The 23,467-nt window shown below is 39.4% G+C and overlaps 1 protein-coding gene and 1 pseudogene across 6 annotated transcripts in view; one reads left to right on the forward strand and one right to left on the reverse strand.

Annotated features, from left to right (window-relative positions):
* The window catches only part of UNC5D (unc-5 netrin receptor D), a 524,296-nt gene that overhangs the window by 129,135 nt on the left and 371,694 nt on the right, over nucleotides 1-23,467 (forward strand). The gene's annotated exons all lie outside the window — the stretch shown is intronic.
* On the reverse strand, nucleotides 20,363-21,526 carry LOC136403243 (small ribosomal subunit protein eS1-like; annotated as a pseudogene).

Below are 23,467 nucleotides of genomic sequence, written 5' to 3' on the forward strand. Positions count from 1 at the left end.
ATAGGGAGTTAAGAGAAAGACTGGGATCAACCAACTGCAGTTGTTCACCATTTGAAAGTTATAACCCCAGAGTTAGCTCAAAATTCCTGAATCAAAGCTCATCTTTCCCTTTTTGATATTGCTATAGGAAAAATAACGTGTGGAGGCATATATCAGTCCGACACTTCCTTATCTCCTTTGAGCACTAGGATTCCCGAGATCAAAATGTCTTTCTTTCTTTGGTGTGCTTTATTTTTCAAAAATGGGTTGAGATTATTTGTCTTCAGGGAACAAATAAGCAAGTGAGTGGTGTGGATTTAAAAGGCTATTTTTTAATACAACAGATTAACTTCAGAAAATTCTTTGAACTTTGCAGAGAAATCATGGGGATTTTTTTTTTTTTTTGGTGACATATGAGTAGTTTTATGTACATCTTAAATGTGTATTGATGATATTGCATTTCAGTTGGAGAAATTACCACTGCTTCTTTACTTTGCTTTTACCGTAAACTGTCCCTCTGCTGTTTAGCTCAGGAAGTAATTCACTTAAATGGTGACAGAAAGTATGTGTTTTAAATAGAGTTTGTCTGCTATTCCCAGCCAGGTGTCCAAAGAGGATGATGTAATGTTAAGAGTTTAAAGTTTCACTGGTCAAAAGACGTTGGAGGAAACAAATACAAGTGAGAATGATTTTCAAAGGGGTTTTTTTGCCCATTTTTGGTTTGGATGAAAAGCTACTATGAAAACAGCCTCCTGAGAGGTTATAGGAAGGTGTTGTGCAGCTTAGAGAAGGCACTAAGCTTTTGTGTGTAAAGAATGGACTTATTGTGGAGGGCTAGGCTGGGCCCATCAAGGGGCCAAATCGAAAAGAGGGTCATAGGAATTAGCAACTTCCTTCCTCCCTTCCCAACTCCTGGCGCCCACACCACACCCAGCCTGAGCATCCGTCTGTAAGCCCGCAAATGCTTATCTGTTGCTGTCTCAGAATGACACACTGTGTTCTCCATTCGGTTGTACCTCATCTTCCTCTAGGTTCTGGCAAAGGGTGGCAAGTGTATATACCCAGGGACTTCATGGAGGAAAGTAAAATTGGTAATTTTGGATCATAGATTTCAAAAAAATAAAGCACACTTCATTGCTATGTAATACATTGAATATTAAATGCTTACAGCTTGGCCTGAAAAATCTTTGAGGCTCTGCTTTAATAAGGCAGTAAGGCTAGTTTTAATTAGCTTAGCAGATCAAATTTCAATATATAAATGAACTTTTAAGAAGAATGAGAACATTTGTTTTATTATAAAGAGCTAAATGTTCTTTTTATAACCTTTTCTATATCACTTATTTTCAGAGTTAAGATTTTTTTTTTTTTTATCAAGTATAGCAGTGATTTTCAACCAGTGTGCTGCAAGAATTTTTTTTTAACAAGGGTGCGGAGGGAGGGAAAGAGGAGAAGGGAGGAGATGAGAAGTGTCAACTTGTAGTGGTAGCCCCTTAATTGTTCATTGACCGCTTCTCATAGGTGCCATGATAAGGGGGGAAATCTTGCCGAGCTGGTGACGTTGGGCTTAACCCAGTGACCCTGGGATCATGCTGATGATCCCATGCTCAAGCCGTTGACCCCGCGCTCAAGCTGGTGAGCCCACGTTAAAGCCATGACCTTAGAGTTTTAAACCTGGGACCTCAACATCCCAGGTTGATGATCTGCTACCCACCACTGGGTCAGACCCAAGAATTTTTAAAACATGTAATACCTGACTATTTAGTCAGGGGCATTGACCTCTTTTCCCTTAGATTGTCCAAAAAAAAATTTAAAAAGCAACAGCCAACACAACAAACAGTACCTGTATGGTGTGAATGAATCAAAATTATACCTATTTTTCTTATGTCAGTTTGGGGAGAAGGGGGAATACATAAACATATATTTGTGTGTGTGTATGTGTGTGTGTGCTGCAGAAATTTTGTAATTAGTTTTTGTGTGCCATGAAATGAAAAAGATTGAAAACCACTGATGTTTAGTATAGGAAAAAAAATTTTTTTTTTACATGTGAGTTCCTGCCAATTTTCCCACATGGGAAGGTGATAGAAAAGAGTGTTGTAAGTTTGCTCTCTGTGTAAGACTGTCCGCAGAGGAACCGCAAAGTATTTGGAGTAAAAAGTGTCTGTTTTCAACACCTTGTTAAATGTTAAAGGGAACAAGATAATTTATATGAATTACTAAAGTGTGCCTTCCTAATGGTTTATACCTTGATAATCACCACACTTTCTTTGTGCTGTGGACAGAGAGAAGAGAAAGAAAGCCTGTATGACAAATTTCACCTATGAAAATGAGAGGTGGTTAAGAACCACCCCCCCCACACACACACACACATACACAGCTGAGTTCTTATCTAATAAAAAAGACAACGGCGCGCACAAAAATAAACACGAGTCACAGTTCAGACCATGCGCAGTGATGGCAAACCCCTCATGCAATAGCAATAGTAACAAATAAGATTAATGGTGGTGGCTTTACAATCTATATTTAATTTTAGCGGTGGGAATTCCATTTGTTAGAAATCACCAGCATTTTAGAGAAAGCACTGGAATAAATAAAGGTCATTGAGAATGTTCTTCTCTAACCCAGGCTATTGATTCAGCTGAATTTCATGGACTCGGCAGTTCCTAAAGCTGTAGAGGAATTGCAGGGCAATTGAATTTGTCCCATTAGTTCAATTGCATTTTTGAAAAGAATTATATTTTTAATCCCTTTAGAGCAGGAGCCCAGGGTGGTATTTGGAATCCCAAATGCTGATTATTTTTAGATTCTCTTGCAATATGAAAATTTCAGCTAAAACCACCTCTTTGTACTCTCCCACCTCCTGAATCTCCGAGGAAACGTGAGGCTGTCCTAGAAGTTGAGTTTTGCCAACTATAGTCTGTATCTCTTGATACTGAAGAAGTGCTTATATTGTTATTTTTTTAATCGCATAAAGCCCTTACCACTTTCTATCTTAAGCAAAATTGAGGTTATAAAAGTGACTTAAAATGTGCCTTAGTACTGCAGAAATAGAAGCAGAGCATGCTGAGTGTGGCATCTTTTGGGGGGAGGGGGAGAAGCCCTTAGGTTTGGTGCAATCAATTGTACCGTGCACTTTCCCTTTGCACAGGTAAGCATGTAAACAGGAATGGTAGGAGCATAGACGGGCACGTATGAATGTCAACCCTCCCCCAAAAGACCTTTGCTTAAAAGGCTTTGCTTATCAAAACTTCTAACAATAGGCCAGAGAGAATTTCTACAGAGTGAAGTATTTGGTGAAAAAAATTATGTTGGCTTCCGGGAGATGTCCTTTGCATGACAGAACAAACAGTGCAGAGGGGTGAGTTTGTAAAACTCATGGAATGGTGGCTGGTTAGCTTGTTTGGGAAGAGCACTGAGCTCAGAAGCTCAAGTTCTATTTTGGAGGGAAAGGAGGGAAAGGAGTGCAAGGGAATGCCATTGATAAAGAAGAGAGTTGATAAAAATACGTGGGAAGACATATCCTACCAACCTGTGATGGCTTTGTAAGTCACTGTCCAACTCCAAAACCTTCAGTGGCTCCCATACCAGATAATGGAATCTCTTCAAAGCTTTCTTTTCTGCACTGTGGTTCTAACCTGTCTCTCTGTTTCCCAATGGCTTTGCAATCTGTATCTGTACTGTCTAACCAGCAGGTGTCCTAAGCACCTCTGTTCATAGTGTTCCCTCAGCCAGGAGCAGTTGCTCTCACCCTACCCTCAGTCCACATCCTCACCATCTTCTGTGGCCAGCAAGAACCATAACTTGCTCATGTAAATGTTCTTGACCACCTCATGTCAAAATGCACGTTCTCTTTCTTCTTGCCTTGAGCCAACTTGGGTTGCAATCCACTGAGTCCTTATATATATGGTTTCATGTGCACATCATTGTCTCTAGTTGAACATGAGGCTTTTCTACAAAATCACTGTGTGTTATATGATTTTTGTCTCTTTCTCTGGTCATACGCTGCATGGTGCCTTGTTCCCCAGCAAAAACTTATGGTTTGACAATCCGAACCAGTGGAGACTTTTATCACAGAATTGCTTTGGGATGTCCCAACATGATCTAGAGCACAGTAGTCCCCTCACCTTTGTCACAGGGAAACAGTTTCTGGTAGAACCCTGTCAGGCTTGGGTGTGGAGTGACTATTTTCCTGGGCTATAGAACACAGGTGTCCTGTCTGTGTCTGAAATCTTCCAAGAGCTCCAGAAGTCAGCTCCAGCCAGGCACGGCCTCCTGCAGAGCACAGCAGAGGCACAGGGCCGAGGGCACTGGTGTGTCTCTGCACATCCCGGGTTCGGCCTTGTAACACAGAGTGTTCCTGTCATCGCAGCACAGTGGGAAAGCTCCCCGTGTCGCTGTCCTGTCCACTGAACCCCGGTTCCTGCTGTGCAGCCTGGGACAATATTAGTTATTCTCTATAGCACTACAGGACAGCTGGAGTTCCTTTGATTCATCTGCCCTTGTTCCTCTAGTTTATCTGTGTTTACATAGAAAGGTGGTGATATATATCAGAGGAGTCTGTAGGTGAACCACGGGGAAGTCATTTGTAATATGTGGACACTGCTGGATCACTGGGACATTGTGGGCCACTTTGCTGAAGGGTTTAGCAGAAAGGTCGTATCTGCACTTTTTTTTTTAATGTGCTCTTCTTCTGAGTCTCTCCAATAACTTTGAGCTTACAGTTAGTTTTTCTCCTGAGAGAAGTTGTATGCTTCCAGGACATATACTTTATTTCTGTTTTTCTTCTTAGGAGGGTCATCCTTTATCCTATCAACATATTGCAAACATTCCAGTGTCATTCAGGCCTTCAGCTGCCATTGTGCTGTCCTTTCCAGAACTCCTTGGGTATCATCTGGTGCCCGGTGATGACGTGATATAAACCACGTGTGTTTGGGTTCATCACTCACCCCCCGTCCATCTCTACCCCCACATTTTAGTGTTTTTGAAAACTCTACCTTCAGGCTAAACATGCTGGCTTCCTGATCCTATTTCCCTATCTCCTTGCCTGCAGTGTCTTGTGACAGCCCTTCTTACAGAAGCATGCAGACACGGTCCTTTCATACATCTCCTTTCAGAGAGAAAGACCTAGCTGCGTGTCACTTTCTGCCAAAGTAGGCACCTTTTACCTTGTGACTCACTGTTCACGGGGTCTCAACCCTCCAGTTTTCTTGAAGTGCTTCCCTGGAACATCCACCTGGCCACCAGGAGTCTGGGCAGAGTAAAAGGAATGCAGCCAATCAGCCCGATTCTGAGGAGGAAGGCATACTTTCCATCGTCCGTCACGTTGAGAGGGATGTGTGATATTTCATCTGGAGCAGAGGCTCCTGCTCTCTGGGTCCCCTGGGTGTGCTGTCGGCCCCAGGTTCTCATGCCTCCGATCCCTGTGACCCAGGCTGCTGCCTGGCCTCTCGTTTGAGACTGATTCCTGCCTGTGCCTTTGAACTGCAAGCCTCAGTGTGCATTGAGAGGTTTACACCCTCCAGGTTGTCTCTGCCCGAGAATCTGTCCTACTTCACATTCAGATTTCTCCTGTTAAAATTGTAAAGCATCCTCTCTCAACCACAGAGCACAGCTTTTGGTTGTACCTTCCTCATGCTTGCCTCGAGTCTAGTTCTCACCTTTCCTGGAAGGTCCCTGGTCCCACCCTCCACCCCTTAGATTTTGAAAGCTCATTCTACTACATTGGCTAGCGGAAGCTGTGGAGAAAGCTGAAAAATCTTAGTGTTGTTACACACCCGATTGCAAAGGTGCTGTGGATGGCAGGGTGCCGTGGAAGGCGGGACGAGGGATGGAACATTGTCGGCGGAACTCACGGTGGGCTGGGGAATGCCGACAGTGGTCCCAGTCAGACCGCCTTCTCACTCTGCTCCACTTACACCCCCCCAAAGTGGGAGGCAGAGTCCCTGGTGTGTCTTGCTGCAGGTGTGCAGGTGCTTCACCAGGTACCCTTGATTTATCAGGGAAGCCCTAGAGCGAAGGACAGAAGAACATTCTCTAACCTTATTTTTAGAGCTTCCTGTTAAGAAGGATAACTTTTGATTTCCTGTATTGCTGATTGGGGAAACAGGAGTGATAACATTAGTGTTGTAGTCCCTTGAGTAGAATAAAAGTCGTCTAATTTAGCCTGTTCATTTTACAGAAGAAAACTGAAGCCTACGGTGACTTGCGTGTCCTGCAGAGTCACATAGATGCTCAGTGAGGGCACCTCTTTAATGTTCTTCCCTTTTGCTCTGACACTCCCTAAATTGTTTAATTACATTTCTGTTTATTTCCCACCAACCCCATAAATGAGTCCACACTTGTTTTTTCTGTCTTTGTGTAAAGGGCATCAACCAAGTGCAGTGGTTCTCAAAGTGTGTGCCAGGGCACACTGGTGTGCCCTAGAAGATTTCCAGGTGCGCCCTATGGTATTCCAGAGAAATAGGTGCCTGTTGAGGACCAAAAAACCAACAGGGTTTTTGGAGTTTAGATTTTGGGGGGACAGAGGTGTAGAGAATTGGCTGTAAGCTGACAGTCTGCCCAATCCCCCACTTCACTTGCCTGATTAGGTTGCAAAAGGCTGTTAAGCTGTGGTGCTGGATTGTTTACACTACCCCCCATGTTCTCCAGAAAGACTGGAGGCAAGTTTCTTCTATCCTTTGTTTGGTGTAAAGTTAAGATGATATGTATGGTGGGAGTTTTCTGCACTCAACACAATTAAGAGTAAAAAGAGGCCTGACCTGTGGTGGTACAGTGGATAAAGCATCGACCTGGAAATGCTGAGGTCACCCGTTTGAAACCCTGGGCTTGCCTGGTCAAGGCACATATGAGAGATGATGCTTCCAGCTCCTCCCCCATTTCTCTCTCTGTGTCTCTCCTCTCTCTCTCTCTCCCTCTGTCTCTCCCTCTCCTCTCTAAAATGAATAAATTTTAAAAAAAATTAAAAAAACAGAGTAAAAAGAGAGGAATTCTTCAATGTATTGACGAGGAAATGAGAGTTTGCCTTTCAAATATATGCCCAAACATTGAAGAAATCACTAGGACACATTAGGCTCATGTTTCTCATAAACACAAGAATGAAAAAACACATTCATGCAAGGACCAGCCGAATTTACTAAATCTTACTAAGAAAGTATCTTACTAAGAATATATCTACATATATATAAAGATAACTTTCTGTCGGTTTTTTATTTTTAACCCCTCTTTTTTATGAATTCTAAAAAGCATAACTCAAAAAATGTAACATAAAAATGTTTTGTAATGCCAGAATAAATTTGATTTTGTCGTATTTATTTCATTACCATAAAAGCACGCTTAGACTTTATATTTTTTCTTTTATATTTGACTTAATTATTATAACGTATTTCTCAGAAATTTGTATATAGTACACCTACAAATATTTGTAGGATTTTAAATGCAGCCTGACTTCAAAAAGATTGAGAACCACTGGTCTAGTGGCAGATCCTAACCCCATCTTCATGCTTTCTCTTTATGCGCAGTCCGTCACCGAGTCTGGTGGGTTTGGCTATCCAGGATTGGTTGCTATCTGTTCTGTCCTTTTTATTACCTTTGTTTTCTTCACACTTGGCACTATATTCATATGCCCCTTCCCCAGAATAGTTAATTGCTGTAGCGTTCCTCATAGGTTGACCTGACTTTCAGGGATATCATGCCCTACAATCCTAGGGCCAAATCCACCTATTAAACATATGGCTGCATTCCTATCTATCTTCTACACCCCCGTCATCTGAGTCCCCTGGATTCTGTTACCTTAGAGTCTCTATCTGACCTCATATTAGGAAAACCAGTGATTGAATGAGGAGAAAGCAAAATCTTCAGCTCACATACATACAGAAGCTCTTGTGAGGAGACAGAAGAAGTACTGAGGCTTCATAAAGCTTAGCTTTGCATTGTCTGGTAGTCTAAACAGTATACACTTTGACATGTAAGGCTGCCCCTTTAATATATATTTATGTGTAATCTTATATACATTTAGATACATATACATAAATATGTATCCATACATTTAAATATATTATAATAATATATTATAATATAGTAGAACACATCAACTCTCCATGTTTGAAAGAATGGCGTTGCTGTCTAAACATCATCTTTTATTTAGGGGAATGTTGAGTGCTTTTTGTGAAAAATACCATTTAGGGATTACTTAGGAATACTTTTTATTACTATTTATTATACTTCTTAGTATAATTATAATTTATAATTATAGTTTTATTATAAAATTATAACAATGTTGTGAATGCCTTAACACCACTGTGAATTATCATGCTTTTTTTAGATATAAAATCAGAAATTTGAAAGTGAAGCTTATTTGAGTTTGATCTTGTAAAGAAGAGGAAGCAAAGAGTTTACTGTAAAACTACAAATTAATTAAAGAAGGAAGATTCTGGATCATATACAGTTAGGAATGGCATACACCCACAATATCAATATGTCAATTAATCTATGTGTATTGAACTAAAACCAGTAGTGTGTATGTCATAGTCATAGTTCTCCTTTTCAACCAAGAGCAGTTTTTGTGTCTACTTTAAAAAGAAATAAAGAAATCCTGAAGTGATTTGTCTAAGATCACATTCTTCAGGATCCTGTTTGTCATTCTCTTGCTGTGGATGTTACCTTCCAATCAACTGAAAAATATCCACCAGCAATGAGAAGGAAGATACTGTGTTAAACTTGTGGATAGATACAAAGTGGTGTGTGTGTGTGTGTGTGTGTGTGTGTTTGTGTGTGTGTGTGTGTGAGAGAGAGAGAGAGAGAGAGAGAGAGAGAGGGAGAGAGAGAGAGAAATTCAGCCAGGAAGAATACTGATAGTTAAATATTCAAGGTAGTCAAATTAGTATGATAATTAGCATAAAAATAGCCTCCAAAATGTTCCAAATGAGTCAAGGAGAAAACTCCTAGGATTTAGAATGAGATTGGTGTGGGTTTACTGGGGTGATCATGAATGATTTTTTACAGAGCAAATGACACTTAAATTCTGCCTTTAGAGTCCAAATAATTTATCTTATTCTTTTTACCTCTGCCTGTTCCAGGGCCCTGATTCCTAGGTGATTTATAAGTGCACGCTTTTACACTGAAGAGGATGCTGGCGCTGTTAACAGGTTCCTCCCAGCAATGGCATCCCACGCCCCTCACTCAGTGGCTCAGCCATAATGAGATCCTGACACGGTCCAGCCTTGCTGCCCTGTCTTCTGCTGGGCTCAGCGCTGCGCCATTATTATGTTTTGTAACTATTATTATTTACAGCAAATAATTTAAACTTAGTTCAAGAGAAGATGATCTATGTTCTTTTCAGTTTCATTAAGGAGTCATTAGCATGCTTAATCTCATGAATCTTTTTTTCCCCCTCAGTCTGAAGCATGGCCATTAGTTTAGATAGAAAAATAGCACTTATTAATTTATTTTGTCCTGCCAAGCCACTACGGTAACATGAAATATTGAAATTTTGCTCCTTTGAGTCTATCCTAAAGCCTTATCACAAAGCGGATAGTCGCCCTGAGCTTTGTACACTGGCTTGGGCTTGATATAACAGAGCCTCTGCTTCCTTTCCTCTTCCTGCTTTCTAGTCGCAGATTTCCGCAGCTTTTGTTCTGGGCCAGGATTTCATTCCATGTAAAGTCTTCATTAGCTTAAAAGGTGAGTGGATGCGGCGGGATCACAAGGTAGAAGGTGGGATGTGGTCTCAGACGTGAGCGTGGCAGGGCTTTGAAAGAATTCATTTGCCTTTTGGGATTTTAAAATAACTTTATAATTATGGATTATTTCAGTGCAAATACATTTTTAAGTAACAAGTGCCTGGAAATTTTGACAGAAGAGACCTGACATGAAAGCAATCTCAGAGAACCTTGCGGAGTTCCTCACAGTTCTGCGCCGACGAAGATAAGAATCTGTCAAGGTGAAATGAAAGGCATCTGGAAGCCTGGAGTTTGAGGATCTGTGCTTTCCCCTACAGCAGTAGATGACATTTTTTGATATGTAACTTGGGCCAGACAACTGTATTTCTTAATATCCTTTACGTGTCTGTGATGTCCTTAAACGGAAAAGAAAAGAACATCAGAGAGTCTTTCAGAATTGCCTCAAGTCTCTCTCTCTCTCTCTTTCTCTCTTTTATTAAGAGAAAACTGAACTTGTTCCGGGCCCTTAGCTTGCACAATTATGAACGTAGATGCCCCTTTTTATTTCTTGATTTAAAAAAAATATATATATATATAATGCTTTATTTATTTATTTATTTATTTATTTATTTATTTTGCTGACTTTAGATCTTGTGGACATATTACTTATTTTAAAAAGTACAGCTTTATTTTTATTCACCTTAGAATTTACTGTCTAAATTACTTTATCTTTTATATTGTCTTGAGGCTGAGCTTTAATATTTCATTGGTAATAAATTCCAACAGATGAATAAGAATTGCAAAGGAGATTTTGGCTTTGTAGTTTTATAGTGACTGTGTCTGGACATGGTTCCTACTGTCATATCTCAAGAAGGACATTAACAGCTGCCAGCTTAACCATTGCTAATTTATGGAACCCGGGGTGCTGGTGAGGTGTAGTGTGCACCCCTGGGTTGTGACCATGGCTCTGATGCTTCTGTGAAAGTGGGTCTCGTTGTACATCCTTGATCACAATCAATTCTCTAATATATGGATATTACTGGGACATTCTGTTAATATTTTTATCATCTACTTTTGACTGAACATACCTGGAATTCTATGCTATGAGACTGCATGAGCTTCGTAAGCTGAAGGTGTTGGATGGAACCATATTTAAAACACTCCCTGTTGGGAAGTAAGATAGAATCACATGCATTTAGTGATGATTTAACAGACCATTGCAAGTTACAGAGCTCTCTCATATCAATGATCAAATTTAAACAATTCAATAAGAGGTCAGTTTATTATCTTCCTGATTTTATGGACAAGAAAACATCATCACAGTGACATTAAACAGTTTGTCCTGCAGCTCGCCACTGCTAAAACCAGAGTCCTGGCTGGAGCCCATGCCTTATTATTTTAGCGCCACTGTTGCTTCTATTAATCTGTGTCGTTTCCTGCTGTACCTGTCACAAATGAGTGTTCCAGTTAAATATGCTAGTTCAGGGTTAGGAAAATCTGCAGACATATGACAGTAATTATTAGATCAGGCCTTGAGAAGCCCACAGTCTCGTGGAGGGAATGAAAATTATAAGGTGAGTTGAAAGGTGCTACTAGAATCAGACAGTTGTATACCTGTTCCTTTGAGTTCATAGAGGAGAAACTGACTGATGCTATCTGAGATGTTCCCAAAAGGGAAGATCTTTTCATGGAGGCTTGAAAGAAACAAGTACTTAAGGGACATTTAAGGTGGAAAGGATAGCATGGGAAAAAATAAAAACACACATGGCGGCATGACTGAGTGTGGTCTGTGGTCTTCATAGGGAGAAGTGGTAGGTTTATACACAGGTCGGATTTAAAATAAACTTTAGACTAAGGCTTAGTTCTAGTCTACGGTCTTGTTTTGGGGTTGAAATGGCCTCAAAATTTTTAAATAAAACCAAGTCCATCATATACTCAGGCATGTGACAACAGTGAATAAAAAAACAATTATAAAAATATAGTCTTAGAGAATTATGAGTGTATTTCTAAATTAGCCGTTCCCTTCGTGTTTAGGATAAGTTGTGCCCATAGAATGTGGGGGCTCAGGGAAGGCTTGACCCGCGGGATGCGCTGGAAGTGTGGGTGTGCCCTTGTGCAGATGTTTAACCGCCTTGCCTTGTGTCCCAGTTTCTCCTTCCTTCTCCCTCATTTAATGTGGAGGTCATTATCTTTCAAATCCATGCTGATAGGGTCAACCTACTCAAAAGCTCCTTCTGCTGTTGATGCCCATTTATTTGTTGGAACTTGGCTCTCAAATGAGTGCGTTTTCCCTTCGGCACTTTTGGCTGCCTAATGAAATGCGGGACTCTTCATCAAAGTTACAGATGGTGGCAGTTGCGCAAACCCTAACTGGGACAAAGAGACGGAAGAGGTGAGCTATTGACCCACATTTAGAGATTGCGCTAATTAGTTAGCAGGTAAAAATCGCAGTTTATTTCGTTCTTATTTCTTAACTTGACAGCCCAAATGAAGATAGTTGCCCCCCCCCCACACACACACACACACAAGGAAAGTTTGTCTGCCTACTGTGACTGGAGCCTCAGAGCTCTGTGGGACTGAAGGGTCCCATTTTCAGGTGTGCGAATTGACAGCAGCCTGGCAGCAGGGTGAGTGTGGCACCTGCTAAGTGTGGGACTCAGCTTTGGAGCTTACGAGAGTGGGCAGTGTATTAGTGGGGGCCCTCTGGAGAGACACTGGAGTTGAGGTGGTGAACAGAGTCTAGATCTTCCGTGCCATGTATTGAATCCATGCTCTACGTGCTGCTCTGTGAATACCTCGGCAGGAAGCCACTGTTCACAGCACGTCGCTTCCTTCATGAAAGTCTCTGGGCTTGGCTAGTGCTATGGAATCCTGGAACATAAGATGGCAAAGGTCTGGTCCCTCTCACCCAGCCCTCCTCTCTCTGACAGCCTGGAGGGTATTCCCTATGGTTGAGGGTTGAGTCTCTAATTCTTTATCAGTCTACTTTTTTATGATGCAAGTGATAAGATATCCATCTTTCTCAGTGTGGAATTTCTTTTGATTTGTTCATGCTGTCATTCTGCACGCAAACCCATGTAGCTCCTTGTTTAAATTCTTACGCTATCTGAACGTACATGCCACCAACTTTTCCACAATGTTGGTTACTCATAAGACTGGGTCACGCGCGATGCTTTGTGTTCACATCCTCTGCCTCCTTCTTTTCAACAACGACAATAGTAGGCACCCTCTTCAGATCTGTGCTGATATTTACCTTAAGGAAAAAAAAGGACTGTCTTCTTCCTAGCTGAAGATTTTTCTTATGTTTTACAATAATTTCTAACATCTCTACCCATATGCATGTAGTAGTTCAGTATGTGTTTATAGTAGAGTGTTACAGTTTCCCTACCAACTGTGATGCAGTGTGTAGTTGGTTTATTTTAATCATTTAGTTCTCAGGCATGCCTTGTAGCAGGGAACTGTTCTATGTATTCAAAATTATAAAGGAAATTATTCTCTATTTGAAATGTCAACACTTATTCTTAATTTGATTTTTCTTTTTACTTGTTTCTCCTGAGTTTCTCTTGCTCTCTCTCTTTTTTTATTAAAAATTTTCTAAGAAGAAGATGGAAGCAAAGTCAGCTATCCCTGACTTTGAAGCCATTTAACCCGAACTCTGTAAGAGCATTATGTGCTCATGTTCAGTGATGGACTTTTCTCTGAGGAAAATTTGAAATTATTAGCCAAGAGCAGAACATGGTATATCTTGGCCCTGCTGGTTGGCTCAGTGGTAGAGCATCGGCCTGGCATGTGAATATCCCAGGTTCTATTCCTAGTCAGGGCCCACAGGAGAAGTGATCGTATGCTTCTCCACCCTTCTCCCTCTCCCTTCTCTCTCTCTATTTCTCTCTTTTCATCCCACAGCCATGGTGCAATTTAAGCAAGTTGGCCCTGTGTGCTGAAGATGGCTCCATGGCCTCACCTCAGGCACTGAAATAGCTTGGTTGCTGAGCAACAGAGCAATGGCTCCAGATGGGCAGAGCATCACCTCATAGGGAGTTAGACGGTGGATCCCGGTCTGGACGCAAATGGGAGTTTGTCTCTGTGCCTCCCGCCTTCTTACTTAAAAATAATTTAAAAATAAACAAAACATAGTATATCTTTCTTTGGAGGAATGCACGCGAGCATGCGCGCGCACACACACACACACACACACACACACACACACACACACACACAACTGAAATAAGGGAATTACTCAGCCCCAAGAGCCTATAAATCATTTGCTTGCCTTTTTAACAACAGTACTTCATTGTTTTTTTTTTAACTGGAAGATTGAGCGATTTCTTCTGTTAATTATTTTTTTGTGAAAGGGAAATTGACTGAAAGCCTGTGGAGGGAAGAAAGGTCTAAGTGATAATTTTAGAAGCATTGCCGCTGTATTGCTAACCAAACTTGGGCAGCATCAGAAGCACTGAATCTCTGACCTATGAAAAATTGTTCGGATTCCCCCCATTTATCTTGTTTGAGCAGTAAAGAAAATATAATTGAAGAAATGGCATTGAAGAGTACCCTGGGCTATTTGTTATCAGAAGTGGCATGTGGGAGGCTTTCCACATTCAATTTAAACATAGTGGCTGACTCTGTGACTGTGGGAAAGCAATGTTTTGAGTTTACCTTTCCTTTGAAAGCTCTGGTAGAAAATGATATAGACAGGGCTAACTTGTTTCCCTTTCTTTTCTCTTTTAAACCTGAGACTCTGAAGGTGATGATGAGGCGGAGTCTAAGACTGAAAGTGAGAAATGACTTTTGAAATGTGATCGCTGTAATTTGTAGATGATGGATGGGGAGAAAGAATGCCCTCCCATTTCCACCCCAGTGGCGTCATCAACTTCGCTTAGTCCCTTGTTAGAATTGCAAATTCTCAGGCCCTCCAGGTCAATCTGAAATCAGGAAACCAGGGGCCTAAGCAGTTTTCATAGATAAACCATACCCTCCCTAGTCTCCAAATTACTTTCTCTGCCTGCTGAAAATACCTCTCTTTGTTTGCTAATGATACCAAGTTATTTAACATTGAATGCATGCTTTTAGTAAATAAAGACCAGTAGAGAGACCAGCAGAATTGAGATCCAGTGTGAGGACCCTGTCGCTCTGTGGTGGAATCCTACCTAGGCTCCTTGGCAGAAGTGCAGCTGCGGACACCGTTCTTAACTTCTTTAGCTTCGGTGTTTCCATGGGGAGAACAGGATGATGCAGTGGTCCATAGAGTATCCATTCCCATAGGTTATGTGAGTGCCTGTGTTTAGAGACAGGGTCTGCAATCTAGTAAGTATGCAGTAAAAATGACCTTTTATTTTAATTATGACTAACAAAAATGGTTTCGGAAGAAGTCATCTATGCATTTACAATAGTATAATAAAACTGTATAAGTGAATGCGATCTCTTTTCTGAAAGCAGTCTTTGATGGGATAAGCCTATCAATTTACAGAAAAGCAGGAATAAACACGAGAAAAGGGCTGAGAATGAGTAACAGATATCACCGAAGAGGAATTTCCTTACGTCCTCCTCCGGAAACAACTTTCTATTAAGAAGGATGATTTTAAAATGGAAGCTACGCCAGAGCTCTTTAAGCCGACTTCTTTCCCAAAGTCGCTGAGCGCTGAGCACTGACTCTTCAGCCTGTACTTGGGACATTTTCAGCCTGTAGTCATAACAGCAGTGTGTGTCCTTGTCACAGCTTCAAGGGTCTAAGTAAGAATAGTTTATAGTCGTGCAATGGCAGTCTAAATAAAAGGCATGTAAAGTCAAATGGATCCTTGGCAAGCATGTGGCATGACTGGTGGTTTGACAGTGGTTAGTACTGATATCAGTCTATGGAGAAGTTTTTAGTCAGTTCAGTTAAATGCAGACATTCTTTTATGTGCCTTCCCCATGCTCAGCGCTGTGGTGATATAAACATTTCTGGAAGATAGTCCATACCGTCAGGATTCTAACATGTTATTTTCTTAAGTGGCTATTCTCTTTTGTTTGCTTGATTTTAGAGTTGAAAGGTACTAATTTGTTTCAGAATGTATTTGAATTAATTATCTATTGACATAAAATTTGGGCATTAATAGGGACTCGAGTTTTAGAAATTAAAAAAATAGTGCTCTTACGTTGAAAGCCTGAGATGTTCAGGCTCAGTAAAAATGAGTGAGACCTTTTTTCAAGAGACGCCAGCATCTTTGGAGTGGCTCCTGTCGCTGAATCCACTCAGAGGTTGTCGAGGTTGCTTTCATGTTTCTTTCATGCACTTTGGAGTTCACAAGTAGACTGAGGAATGTTTGGGGGGGGGTGTGTGAGTAGTTACTTCTTTACTGGTTGGGAACAAGATTCTTTAAATGTTTATTTGTATTTTTTTCACACCTGCTACACATCAGAACCACCTTGAAATTTTCTTTAAAAATATAGATGGTCAGAGTCTATTGTTGGAGATTGTAGCTTTGTAGATCCTGTTCTGCCACCAGGTCTAATAAACAGCTATGATAGGGAAGCCCTGAATTATTCTTGATTTCTTTTACTTATGGCTTTTTTATGCTTGTAGCATAAAAAAAAGAACTAGGTCATTGTTCTCTAATTTTATGTGCATGCAAATCACCTGGGCATCTCCTTACACTGGAGTGGGGCCTGGAGCTCTGTGTTTCTAAGAAGTTCAAGGTCATGCAGAGGCTCTAGGTTCTCAGCCCAAGCTCTAAGTAGTAACGAACTACAATAGTTCAGGATCTGCTCTTTGGAAAACAGTACCATGCCAGATGGTAATTCTGATAATCCTGGTGCCCGCTGTCTAACCAGCAAAAACCCACTAGTTTTTCCCCTTTCTATTTTATAACAAACAGGAAAATATTATATAACTGAAAACTCCTATGTAGTATAGAAAGGATTTTGTAACCGTAGTTCACCACCTTAATGAAATTTTAAAATTTGTTCTGACTGATAAAAAAAAAAATGTCAGTCTTGTGGGGCAATATATGGAAACAAAGAGAATTGAAAGGAAATGAGAAAGAATTTGTATGTGGATATCCAGATACAATTATGTCTCGATCATTATAATTGTCCTTGCCTGTTAGGATGGATGCCTTGATATGCATACCGGTTTAGAGCATTAACTTACAATGGGTCTGAAGAGCTCTTAGGGCAGTGAACATACAGCACAGCACACAGATGATGTAGTATAGTATTGTAAACCTGAAACCTGTATAATTTTATTAGCCAATGTCACCCCAATAAATTCTATTTAAACAAAGCTGTGGGCACGTGGTAAATCCTCAATAATTAGCAGTAATTGCTGTCACTGTTATTGGTGGGGTTAGTGTTATCTTTAATGATGGCAGTACTTCTTTTTCATAAGAGTCTTCGATGAGGACTGTGTTGGTTACCATATAAGAAAAAAATAATTTCTGAAGAGAGAATTTTGAGAGTCAAAGTCTTTGAGGGATAAGATAAAAACAAAATATCATAATTTTTTTTGAAAAAAGCAAAAATTCTCTTTTTGTTAACAACCAAAAGAAATATTTTTTCCCTGTCCGTTGATAACCCTCTGTCATTTTATTAATCCTAGCGAAATCTCTCTAAATGTATTGATGCGTGTATTTCATTCTCAACTGTCTCATTAGTTCCTCTTTATGGGTTCAATGCTCTTGTTCACTAGTGAAAGGAAACCTGGTTCCAGCTGACAGATGTAATTTGGACGTAATGGATTATAACTCTTCCTCATTGTCGTGTGAACTGCCTAAACTAGTGGGCCAATCTACTCTCCTTGCCTTTCGGAGAGAGTTAAAAAAAAAACACAATAAAAACAAGAACACTAAATTCCACATGCAGAAAGACAACTGGTTTTTAGCAGCAGCGTCCAAACACTTGAAGGCGTTCTCTGAACCTTTTAGTTTGTGAGAAGTTGGACCATGTATGAGCTTATCTGTAAGGAGCAACCAGGCACACAGAGGAGGGAATCCGAGGTGGGAGGGAGGCAGGAAGGATGCCACAGGCACAAGTAGAACAGTTTTGATACAGACATTTGTGACTGAACCTGATTGTGTTGAGGTGGGACATTTGTTCAGCCTCAAGGTTATGAAACACAAGGTTATGAAGTGGAGAAAAAAATAGATCTCATACACATACTTCCCTTAGGTAGATGCAGAGGATTCTTCGTCCTCATCATCATTCCTCAGCTCCAGATTGAATTCTTTAAGCAATTTATTTTTTGTCAAGGAACTTATTCCAACATTACAAACAATACATCTAAAATTTGGATATATAAGTTTAAAAAAAATGAACAAATGCGGTAATCAATATACGTTTTTATTTCTATTATTTTATTGTTATATTTTCCTTCTCAGCTTAGTAGGAGTTTAAAGTATACTCAGCGTTCACATGCCTTTACCTTCAGAGCTATATAGTGAAATTTTCAGTTATGCCAATGGAAGAACTACCCGATGTCTGTGTGTGTCCTCCCTCAAAATAGAAAAAAATGGTTGACAAGGCAAAATAAGTTTAGTATAGTAGATTTATTTCTGTGAGAGAGTACAAACTTAAGGATTCTTGGTTGCCTCTCAAAGAAGAAAAATAAGGGAGGATATTTACAAGATCAGAAGCCTTGGTAGGTAATTTTGCCATGGGTCTTTCAAAAGTAAGGAACCATTTAGGATCAGGAAGTTTTGGCATAAAAAACTGGTTACAAGGGCATGGTGAGACCAGGTTCTAGATGTGAGAATTGGTAAGCTAATGTTAGTCTAGTTGGTAAGTCACCTATTTTACTTGTTTTAGTGTTTTATCTTTTCAGAGACAAAGGACAAATATATATATATATATATATATATATATATATATATATATATATATATATTTTTTTTTTTTTTTTTTTTTTTTTGCCTCCATAGAACAGGAACTGGAGAATGTGTTGGTTTCAGTTCTCAAACTTGATGGAGAAATGTGTTGTATTGGTTTCCTATTGCTGCCATAAATTACCAAAATCTTAGTGGCTTGAAACAATTCAGCTGTTGTTAGAATCCATGGGATTCCGAAAAGACCAGTGCAACAGGCTTTATTGAAAGGAAGAAAGGAACCCTGCCGGGCTGACTTGGGAGAGTCACTCCAGGCACAGACAGGATCAGGATCACAGGATCAGGATCGGGCTTTTTTAAAGGTTAGGGGAGGGGGAGTAGGAAGGGCTATGGGGTTTTCAATCATCCAGGACTTCTTGGCTTGTGACGTCAGATAATCCTTTGCAGTTGGTCATAGGCTGCGAGCCCTAAAAAAAGACTTACTGGCAGGGTTAAAGAAATGAAACCTAAGAGCTGTATTATTTTACAGTTCCATAGGTAAGTATTCCAACATGAGTCTCACTGGACTCAATTCAAGGTGTTGATAGAGCCACCTTTCTATCTGAAGTCTCTCTAAGGACAGTGCTGTTCCTGCCCTATTATAGAGGTTGCCCACATAACCTTGGCTAGTGGCCCCTTCCTTCTATCTTTAAGTCAGCAAAGTTGCATCTCTTTGACCCTTTTCAATCCAATTTGAATTTCTATCTTACACTTTTAAGGAAACCTATTAAGTGATTAAAAAAATTTTTTTTATTTATTGAATGAAGACAGAGAGAGAGAGAAAGTGGGGAGTGGGAAGCATAAACTTGTAGTTATTCTCATATGTGCCTTGACCAGGCAAGCCCGGGATTTTGAACTGGCGACCTCAGCATTCCAGGTCAATGCTTTATCCACTGTGCCACCACAGGTCAGACTCTATTGGGTAATTTTGATCATGTATTTCTCCCATTGTAGACCACAAAATTCCTTTTCCCATGTAACATATATTCACAGGTTCTGAGGATTAAGATGAGGATATCTTTTGGGGAGAGGTAGTGTCATTATTTGACCTACCACATAGGAGATAGATTCCACAGAAATAGCAAAGACCTTGTCTTCTTGCAGTGTTTGGCTATGAGAATAACCTCAAGATACAGATCATTCTTTGTTATTTGTTAATCAGCTAGCATTTATTTACATTAATAAAAGGTAAGAATGGAGAGCTTCTCCTTCTTGGAATAAGGATGGATGGCAGAGTTATCTATTTAATAACATTCACTATTTTTTTCTTTAAAAATATTTTCTTTCAAAATTTTTCTTTCAAAATATTTCAAAAGGCTTATTTTTAAGTGAAACTACTATTTTATTCTTTTATTTTATTCTGTGAATGCTAGTTAGCTCCAAGAGGACATGGGATACCTACTTTAGAAGATTATGCAAATATAACTAAATGTGTGAATAGCTATTCCTACCTTTTATTCTCTGAAATGACTCCCTTGATACAATACTATTTCAAATTATCTTCAGTGAGAAATGACTTGCATTTTGCTTTTTATATCACACTGTCATATAGATCATTCTCAGTAATGCTTCACTTAAATTGGGAATCCTCCTTTTGTTCAGGCACTCTGAAAATAGTACTCACCATATAAAAGACAACGTCAAAAGTACAGACTTTGCATAATTTGAAAAGCACCAATAACGTGCATAGATTCCAGTGCCCTAGTTTGGTTACTGAAAATGAAAAGCACCTCTGAGGAGGGGCTATTTCTTTTCTCTTACCCTTTTATTACCATAAGGTCCTTCAGGAATGGAAGGTGTTCTCACTAAAGCCTCAGTTCATCTTATGACAATTTTGTGGCTCCTATGTGAAGTATTTTTTCTCCCACAATTAGGGTTTTTTATTTGTCATCATTAAGTGGCTGAATTTTGAACAGATTCTTGGACTGGGTGCTCATATCCATCAGCTTGTTCAACATTTGCACACCTGTCTCATCACCAGTAGCTTTTCCAGAATGCGACCTTCATCATCATGCTCCACGAATTCTCCCAATTCAAACATGGGCTTCCTCGACATTTTGATTTTTCTAGGAAAGACATCATGAAATGGATAAATAGATTGGCAAGCCTTTTCCATGTCTTTTCCAGTGCTAGCTGGAGTCAATTCATCAACCACTTCTTTCAAGTAACTTGTCTCACCTCTTGGGTCACAATTTCCATCACCTTCTTCCAGATTTGTCAGACCTGTTGATGCTGAGCATAAGAGATCTTCTGAATATAGTTGTTGCTTTTTTTTTAGTATAAAACCAACACAGAATAAACAGCAAATGGCCATTGGTATTCTTGACATCAATAGAAACTTCAGTCATGGTCTGCTATTTTTTGACCATGGAGCACATTTTGTCACAGGTAAAATCCATGACATGGAAATTAGGTTGTTTTTGTCTAGAATATCCAAGTGATTAGCCTGAATTTTCTAAATGCAACTCTATCATTCTGCAGCTTGGCTAGGCTCACTTTAAAAACATGAGCCTTGAAACCATTAGGTGCAATTTTGGTTCCTTGGGTTCTTGTGACTAGTGTTTTCCGAGTACTTCTTTTCCTATTTTTTCTTTTTTTTTTCTTCTTTTTTTTAAGGTAAGAGGAGGGGAGATAGAGAGATAGACTCCCACATGCTCCATGACAGAGGTCCACTCAGCACTCCCATCTGGGACTGATGCTTGAATCAACTGTGCTATTTTTAGCTCCTGAGGCTGATGTGCCTCAGGACCCAGAGGTTATCTTCAGCACCCAGTTTGACACTCAAACCACTCAAGCCATTGGCTGTGGGAGGGGAAGAGGAAGAGAAGAGGGAGAGGGAGAGGGAGAGGAAGAGAATCAAATGGTTGCTTTTCCTGTGTGCCCTAACAGAGAATCGTACCTGGGACATCTGTACACCAGGCCGACGCTATCTACTGAACCCAGGGCCTTCCCAGTGTTTCTTAAACTAAATACAGCTGGTGTTTTCACATTGATACCAATCTTTCTTAGAAATGGACCAACCACTTTCTTCTTGGCCCGCTTTCCGCCACTTTTCATACGGTGCTTGTTCTTGCTGTCTGCCGTGGTTTCACTGAGCCACAGGCCGATGTGAAGTATATTTTAGGGGAAGGACAAAAACCCTGCTTTGTAAGTGTCAAAAAGGCATTTTTTGTAGTAGTTTTGTTTTTTGTTTTTAAATAGATTGGATAATCCACTGTAGGCTTAAACCAAGATGATCTCAGTTTTAAACTTTGGTGTGGCTAAACGAGAAAAATAATAAATACACACCTGGTATAGGAATTTCATTTTTGTCCCCCTTCTTCTTCTCTTGCTTCCTTCCTTCCTCTTCCTTCTCTCTCATTTTTAACTTTTTCTTCTTTTTTACTTCTCAGTTCCTGGAGTTTAAATGGCATCTATTTTTAGCAAGCCACTTGACCGCTTTGTCATGGAACCAAGTTTTGTGTCACAGAAGTAGTCCTTCCCAAGCACAGGAAAATTAAACATATAAAAATATTTATTTTGTATTCTTTCCATGATGAAATATTGAAATTACCTAAATGCCCATGAAAGAGAGTTAAATTAAATCATTTCCAAAAACGATGCAGTTAGTGAATATACGCTGATGTGGAAGGTTGCGGAACAGTAGAATCCAATTTGTAGTTCATTTATAATGTTTATTTATCTGGAAAGAAGCTCAGAGGGGCAAAAATATAGAACTTGTGCATTAATGATGTGTACTTTTGTTTATATATATTTTTTATTTTAAATAGTATTCAAAACCCTTGCATCTATATTTATGCTGAGAAGAAGAATGTGGAAGGATACATTAAAAAAATTAATAACAATAGGATTTGAGCAGTGTTGGAGCTTTTACTTCCTACTTTATATATATATATATATAAAATTTGAAATTTATGATAGGTATTTATTTTTTACTGTCTAAAGAAAGAAATAAGAATTAAGGAGACAGGGGAATTTATAATATATAACACAGCTCAATAAAGCTATTTAAATCAAATGAAAAAATAAATACTAGAAAATACTAATACAAAAAAAAATGGATCAAACTTATGCCAGCTTCTGTGTCGTCCAGACAGCGTGAGCACTATGGAAGCAGAGAGTTTTTGTGTAAATATGAACAGGTATTCTACTTACTACAAGAAATCTTGTCATTACAATTGTGAGGTTACATTAGTAATGAGAAAGGCACAGGATACAATCTTTAGATCAAGAGTAATGTAATTGAGTTCCACACTCTTTTTGTATCTTCAGAATCCAGTAGAAAACCTGGTCCTCCTCACCTTATATGTTTGTTGGATGAATAAAATGAATGGAGGAATGGGAATAGTTGAGTCTACCTCAGCTTTTTTTTTGTCCAATATTGATTTGTTTTCCCTTTAAAGTGCCTAAAGTATTTATGTTTATAAAAAATAACCATAGAGTTCTTTTTATTTCTTCATAGGACTAATCTAGAAAATATATAGATAATGTGTACTGAGGGCTCTGGAAATCTCAGATCAGAAGGGAGACCTTTTATTCAAAACAGTGGTTGTCCAATGTTAAATCCTTAAAGAACAAGGACTATTCTTATTATTTTCTACTAATATCTAGCATTATAACTTGACTATTTGGACAGTTACTAATGCTATTTAATTACAAAATGAAGAAGTGATAAATACTGTTTTTCCTTAAAGATGTGCCCATCAAAAATAGAGATCCTAACCAAATAAAGTATTAGCAAGTCTGATAGCATAAGATACAACACTCGCTGGGGCAGCTTGTTCAAATTGAAGAGGGAAGAAAGAAACCTAGCCAGGAGAGAGTGTGAAGCAGAGCCAACATTAAAATATAACCATCTCAAACTATTTGCATTTTCTTGCCTACATAGCTAAAATTGTTATTTTGTATTTGAAGAAGATTTTCTCTGAAGAACTTATTTTTTGATCTAATATTAAAGAGTAAATCATTTTCAATTCTTGGGGAGATCTTGAACAATCA

The sequence above is a fragment of the Saccopteryx leptura genome, chromosome 4, assembly GCF_036850995.1.
Source record: "Saccopteryx leptura isolate mSacLep1 chromosome 4, mSacLep1_pri_phased_curated, whole genome shotgun sequence".
NCBI classification, from domain to species: domain Eukaryota; kingdom Metazoa; phylum Chordata; class Mammalia; order Chiroptera; family Emballonuridae; genus Saccopteryx; species Saccopteryx leptura.